The sequence below is a fragment of the Rattus norvegicus genome, chromosome 8 (genome assembly GCF_021556685.1).
Source record: "Rattus norvegicus strain SHRSP/BbbUtx chromosome 8, alternate assembly SHRSP_T2T, whole genome shotgun sequence".
NCBI classification, from domain to species: Eukaryota; Metazoa; Chordata; class Mammalia; order Rodentia; family Muridae; genus Rattus; species Rattus norvegicus.
Window position 1 is genome coordinate 58,421,714 of NC_141541.1, and position 5,787 is coordinate 58,427,500.

Genomic DNA, 5,787 nt, shown 5'->3' on the forward strand with positions numbered 1-5,787 from the left:
AAACTGAAGAGAAACTCTTTTCTCCAGTCAGAGATACATCCTCTGGGGAGCCTGGCTTCTTCAGAGTCAACAACACACTGATGGGGGGTGGGAATTAAGAACTGGAGCAAGACTTGTACTTAGCTTCAGCCCAAAGATGGTCTCATAGCTTGCTCCTTTCCAGTTGGTTCCAACCTCAGCATACTCCTCAATTACATTTCCACCAATTTGCAGTCTCCTGCTGAGGCATCTGGCTGGTGAGAGGAAGGGCAGTAGCTTCGGGAACCAAGGTCAAGTCCAATTCCACACAGTCTAGATGGACCCTCCTCAGGTAATAGCACTGACACTTTCCTTCAGGACCCAGGAGCCTCTTCTAGAGCCTGGCCGGCCAGGTAAAAGAAGGGCCACATTTTCAAGACCTGACTTGGGATCCTCTCCCCTCACTTCTTACTTCCTGTGTTACTCGTTTTCCTCATGACTGTGACACCTATACTGACAAGAAGCAACTTAAGAGAGGAGAGGCTGGTTTCTGCCCATAATCTAAGGTGATATTCTCCATATTGGAAAGTCAAGGCAGCAGGAGTTTGAGGAGGCTGGACATGGCACACATGGCCAGGAAGTGGATTAGTAGTTATTAGTCCCAAGCCACTGAAGGGGGCGGTTCTGATGCTAAGGTCCTGTTTCCCAATTGGTTCTTGATCTGTCAGTAGAGAAAGCCCAGGGGACCAATCACTGGGCGGAAGGTACAGGCAGGACTTCTGGGTCCCAGGAGGAAAAGGCAGCCGCAAGGACAGAGAGGGTTTTTCTGTGATGATTTGGAGGGAGAAGAAGCCAGCATCCATGTGAGGTCTCGGGAGGAGCTGGGGCTTGTGGCCACTGCTATAGGTGGTGGCCAGGAATGTTTGCTAGGGGATAGGTGGGAGTAGCCACTGAAGTTTAGGGCAGGTGGGAGGAGCAGAGACAAAAATGTTATTAAGGGCAGGCTTTTCCAGGAGGGAGATAGTAACGCCCAGCGATTATGTCCTAAGGCAAGTTGAAAAGGAACAAATCGTGTGTCTGATTTTATCCAAGGATTCAAGGGAAGCAGGGCTGGTAGAGTAAATCTACACGTAACGGACCACTTTCTTCTTTGTATTCAGTCCAGGACCCCAGTCCATGGAATGGTGCCATCCATAGCTAATTAATAGTTAATGTCCATAGTTAATCTTCTCACCTCAATGAACTTATCTAGCCAACCCCTCACAGGTGTGTTTGTGCGTGAACAAGCATGCAAGGCATGAACACAGCCATGTTGAGGACATCAGTGCCTCAGACTCATGGGAATGGGAAGACCTTCTCCTGGACCTAACTCAACGTGTGTGTTGATAGATAGTGTGTGTAGAAAATACCTACCACAGTTTCCTCTGCCTAGAGGACTACAGTTTGGGACTGTTCCCCTACAGAGACCCCCTACTAAAATCAACTAACCTGCCTCTTCATTCAGTAGCAACTGCTGGCATCCTGCTTACATCAGCTGGCCCAACACAACTTTTCTGTAGTGTGTCTGTCTTTTCCCTGGTCACCCCAGTCAGGTCAGTCCCAAAGGCAAACAGGTTGCCGCAGACATAATGAGGGTCTTGTGTACTAGGTGATTCTAGATCACATCAAATTGACAGTCAGTATTAACCATCATGCTGCCTATGCCCTGTCACCCATGAATCAGGCTCTCTAAACCCCAGCTCTGCCATCTGTAAATGGGAGTGTCCAACGTGACAGGTAGGAATTTGGTAAATATCAGCAACTATGTTTAAGCTCCCCTCCTCCACCCCCAAATCCCACAAAACACTTGCCTCCAGCACTTACCACACTCTTAATAATTTGACAAATGTCCATTTAGGCTCTCTGCAGAAAAGCCCGGTTTCTAACCCTGCACCCATCACACTCTAGGTGCTCAATAAGTGTTGGTGGAAAAGTCAGTGTGGAGAGCATGCTCCAGGGCCAGATCATGCTATCAATGTATGCTCATAAGAGATCCATGGAACCTACCCAAACCTCGGGAAATGTCTCTGTGTGATGTTCCTGGTGTTCTGTTCTCTCCTTGATTTGTCTGTTAGCCCCCCTGGCTCTTTAAAATCATCCATCACTAAGTGGGAGGAGCCCATACCCCCACTTAGGACTTGTAGACTAGGCAAAAGCTTCAGCAGTCTAGTGGATGAGAAATTAACATTCACAAGGATAACGACTCTCAAGCCAGTGGTCCTGATGCTCTCCTCAGCTGCATGGACGATAGCACACCTCATGTCGTCTTCCGGGCAGGAACAGCCCCAAGAACCACTCAACCGGCCCTAGGAAATGGCTAAACGGCAGGTCAAATTACCCATAACTTTGACAAGGAGGATGGCTGGATGATTCCAGCTCCTCTTTAGGGAGGAATGAAATTCAGAATACGAGCATCAAGAAAGGGAATCGTAAAAATAATAATAATAACAAACCACCCCCATGCGGAATTTATATCCTGCCATAAAATGGCAAGGACTTAGGATTCAAAGGCATCGTGTATTAGACACACCTCCCCCCAGCTAGACCAAGCTGTTTGCCTTCAGACAGTTCCTGTCCGGGCCAACCAATCCAGACTTTTTCAATTACAGCACACTGGTTTGTCTTTAAATTATAAGGCTGTCAGAAAGCCTTGTTTTCTTGCTGCATGGTACTCTATGACAGTCACTGTGAGATGTGGTAAGTTCACCAGCCTTCCCAGGTACAGTCAAAGGAGGTGCATGCCAAGTGCACAGGTAAAGCTAAACAGAGCAGGAAAACTCTCTCTCTCTCTCTCTCTCTCTCTCTCTCTCTCTCTCTCTCTCTCTCTCTCTCTCACACACACACACACACACACACACACACACACACACACACACACACCCCGGCAGCCCAAAAAGACACTAAGTTTTCCAGTGCTTTGCACAGCCTTGGGCATGTGTATAACATTACTAGTGTTTCTTCAAAGGATCCAGACACCTAGCTAAGTGTTTGTACCCAGCCATGGGGGAAGCTTGTGTTTGTTGGAGCCACAGGGCAACATTTGGATTTGGATACATTGTGTTAATTACTTCTCTGTTACTGTGATAAAATATCGGCAACTAAAGCAACTCCGGAAACAAAAGTGTTTATTTTTGGCTATGGTTAAGGGGTTAAGGGGTTAAGTCCCCAGAGGCGGGAAAACACAGCAAGAGGGAAGGGGGTTGGGGGGTGGGGTCAGGCCAGCCTGGCAGTCAAAGAGCGGGAGAATCACATTTCACTAGCACACAGGAAGCAGAAAGAGATCAGGCGATGAGGCTAAGATATAAAACCTCAAAGCTCACCCTAGTATCATACTTCCTGTATTTCCTCCAGCTCTACCTCCTAAAAGTTCCATAGCCTCCTCAAACAGTGGCAAATACCCTGGCCTATAGGGGACATTGTTCATTCAACCACCACACACATGAAGGGCTGTAGGAGGAGAGGGCGTCCGGGAAGCTGGCTCCCAGGCTCTCAGGTTAGGAGCGTTTCGTCTCATTTGGAATCTACCTCATCTGCCTTTCTCATTCGAGCTTCAAGGGCATCGTTTTGTCAGATGGAAGGCATCAATCCGTCACCTGGAGGCCACAATGATCACCTACCTCACTGAAGCACATATAGACTGACCAGCTTTTCGATTGCTATCCCACAAGCACCGAGCCGGTTCCTCACTTCTAGGCACTGTGAAAGACAAGTATTTATTGTTTTCAGTCACCAAATTTTCACAGCAATATTCTATAACTAGAACATAACAAAATCAATACCCAGTTTTCATAGGCTTCATATCCAGCTATCTGCTGAATGCCTCATTTCTGCACGTGAACATCTCAGAGGTTGACCAAATCCAGCGCTTCTGGACTAAATGCACTTTTCCCTCCATGGTTCCCACTGAACGCTCTTCCACTTGCTCCCTATCTCATTGGATAGTAGCAAGGAGCTTCCTGTTCATGGAAGCCGGAAACTCAACCAGAACATCGCCTCCTTCCCTTCCCCCAAAGCTTATCCACCACCTGACTCTTCCAGCTAAGTAAATACCTCAAATCCTCCCACATTTCCCCTCGGGCCTTGGGGTCAGGCCATTGTCCTCTCCCTCTTATCTAACTACAAAGCCTCCCCTTTACCTCCCTTTATCAGAATTATATGAATAAAAAAATTAAGTCAAACAAGTCACTTCCTTCTCTGCATGAAGCCCTTCAAAGGCATCACAATGTCTTCAAAGTAAAGCTTAAGCCCACAGTAGTTGATAGGAGCCCCCAGTCTCACCTTTTGTTTTATTATCCCCTACCTGGGCATACTAGCCCTTTACCTGTTGAATTCTACGGATTCTCTTTTGGAAGAAACACGTGGCTATCTCCAGACTGACTCCTTCTGGACCTTTGGTCTTCAGTCTGAGGGGTACTTCCTCTAGCAAGACACCCCTAAACAATATCGACCTCTGAAGACCTGCTTCAAGCTGTGTTCCCCAAGATGTAGCGCCAGATACCGAGGTGTTCAAGAACCAATCGGGAGTGCCTTTGCAGACATCAGCAATGAGATGAAGGAACGAGGATTGAAGACAGAAGGGGGTAATCTATGGTGTAGCCCACCCCCTCATGAGGACTCTGAGCCTTCAGTTAACCCTCAGACACCAAGTTGGAACAAAAAGGGTGACCTTTCTACACGTGTCCCCCAGTCACTAGATGCAAACAGCACAGAAACAAGGTGTGATCCTTTGAGGATAAACTCTTGCCGTACTGGGGGCTGAAGCCTTCCATCTGTCTCTACAACCACATTCCCAGCAGCTCTGCACTAAGTTCTTCTAAAGAGGGCTCTGGGGATAGGCGCTCCCTGGGAGGCTGTTATCGGTACCAGCACATAACGGCAATGGCAGAAGTCTAGCCTGCGAGCTCGTGGAGTTCAGTCTGTGTTTTCTTCTCTCTAGCCTTAGCTCTTTACACTGCCTGGTATACAGTAAGTGCTCACTAAGTCTGCCACATGAACAGTGAAGAAACAAGAGTGGGCGCGGGCCACACCCACTGGGTAAGCTCTCTGCCGCTGCTGGAAATGTAGAGCTGGAATTACCGGTCTAGAACAGCCAGATGCCCCAAAGGGATTTTTTTTCTTCCTTATTTTATTCACACTTATTAAATTTTAAACAGGCCTCAAAGATTTCCAGCCTAACACGGAAATCAAAGACAACAAAACAAAGGGCTTGTTTTCTATTAATATAGTAGAGCAGACGGCCCTGCTGCTGCAGAGCTGTGAATTATGGCAGAAATTAACTGTCTGGCTGCTCTGTGTAGATCCTGAGCTCCACCTGCGGCGGCCCCAGCTGGACCGGGCACTCCTCACAGAGGTCAGGAGTTCAAACCCCAGGAGCCTGAGGCGCCTGCAAATGTACTCCCATACGGGCGACCCTCAGATAGATATTGGCTGCCCAGTGAAGCCATCTGGGTCAAGAGACTGTGCTCAGAATAGCTGATTGCCAGTATAAGCTTCTCCATGCCCTGCGGACTCGAGAGCCAGAGAGGGTTTCTCTGAGGGCCTGAAAAAGAAGACTCAGAAAGTAAAGTGCTTGCTGTACAACGTGAGGACCTGAGTTCAAATCCCTACCTGGGTGTGGCAGCGTACTCCACACAGGGTGGATTCCTGAGGCTCTCTAGCCAGCCAGTCTAACTAAAAAGTGAGCTTCAGGTTCAGTGAAAGACTTCACCTCAAGAGCTAAGGTGGAAAGTGGTACGAGAAGACTTCCGACGTTGACCTCTGGCCTCCATATGTGCATGCACAGGCGCACAC